This window comes from Silene latifolia, chromosome 6, assembly GCF_048544455.1.
Source record: "Silene latifolia isolate original U9 population chromosome 6, ASM4854445v1, whole genome shotgun sequence".
Classification (NCBI taxonomy): Eukaryota; Viridiplantae; Streptophyta; class Magnoliopsida; order Caryophyllales; family Caryophyllaceae; genus Silene; species Silene latifolia.
Genome location: NC_133531.1, coordinates 135,085,837 through 135,087,224, shown reverse-complemented (window position 1 = coordinate 135,087,224; position 1,388 = coordinate 135,085,837).

The following is a 1,388-nucleotide window of genomic DNA, read 5'->3' as shown; positions in this document are numbered from 1 at the left end:
CCATAAAAAATAGAAAAAGTTAGAAATTTCTAAAAATTCAAAAATTTCACGTTTACTTTTGCATATAGGTTGAGTCGGAACGGTGTATTTCGATGATGAAATTGCAATACTTTTAGTCCCTTTTACTTAAGCCTTGCAAAACTAATTATCTTTTTAGCTTTGTCATTTTGCATATCTACGAGTTAATGCTTAAATTGAGATGAACAAATAGACTTGACCTGAAAATTTTGGCAAGCTACTTATAATTTCTAAGATTTAGAGCCGTATAAACTGGTGTCATTTGTGACCGGTTTTATGTAGGATTGTGAGTAGTATACTCCTTCCATAACATGTTCATTATTTTGCACGTTTATGAAATTCAATTGCTTTTTGCCTACATACATTCGGGTTAGTGGTTGGTGTCACATGCAGGGAGGCGCTTACAATTTTTCCCTTTTAATCATTTTCACCCATTTAACTCCACATTAGCCAAATTTGCCTGTTAACCCTTAACTACATCCAAATTTGGCCTGTCTTGTCAAGCTAGTTAAAGTATGTTTTGCGGTATATATTTTTATCGATCAAAGTTTGGTTCATATTATATCGTATTGGAGTTGGTAGAAAGGAGAAAAAGGAGGATGATGAAAAAAAAAGAATTAAAATATGAAAAAAAAACGTGAATCAAAAGAAAAAAAAAAAGAAACCGATAAAAGAAGAAAAAAGAAAAAAAAAAAAAGATGTTTGATTGAATAAGTTGGTTTTACTCCTATGTTTTATTTCGAGAACTTTTGAGGAGTTGATTTTATTCGGTTTGGTGAGAGTTGATGCCAATTAAGGGCATCGTGCTTAATTTTGATGGATGAGAAATGGATGTTGTCAGTTTGGTTCTGTTCAAGTACTAGCTTGGCCGCCTATACCCTCACATTTCCAAAAATATTTTGCCTTTTCTTACCCATTGCCTCACTTCACCATATTTTTGTAAGCCCTCGGCTGTGACGGACCTTATTTGGTTGGAATGTATGTATGGTGATTAGAATTGTCTATCATTTTAGTTGCATGCATTATTATGTGGGACGTAGTTTAGGCGAGCGACTATTTTTCTTTCTCTCTTACATTTAATTGATACTCGCCTCCTGACAATACTCGCCTCCTGACGCAGATGCCTGATATCGGTCCTACACTCAAGATTACTCCTCGGGGAGAAGGTCGTAAGTATACAAAGAGGCAACACAAGCAAAGAAATCCAATGGGAGAGGTCGCAAGGAGAGTCAGCCACATCATATAAAGTCCCTTTTAAAACTCGAGCAAATCCAAGGCGACACTTAGAAGGGATATATTTCACGTTGCGCAACCCCAAGGATAACAAACGATCAAGCAAAGAGATAGACCAACCAACAGGCTCAACCCCA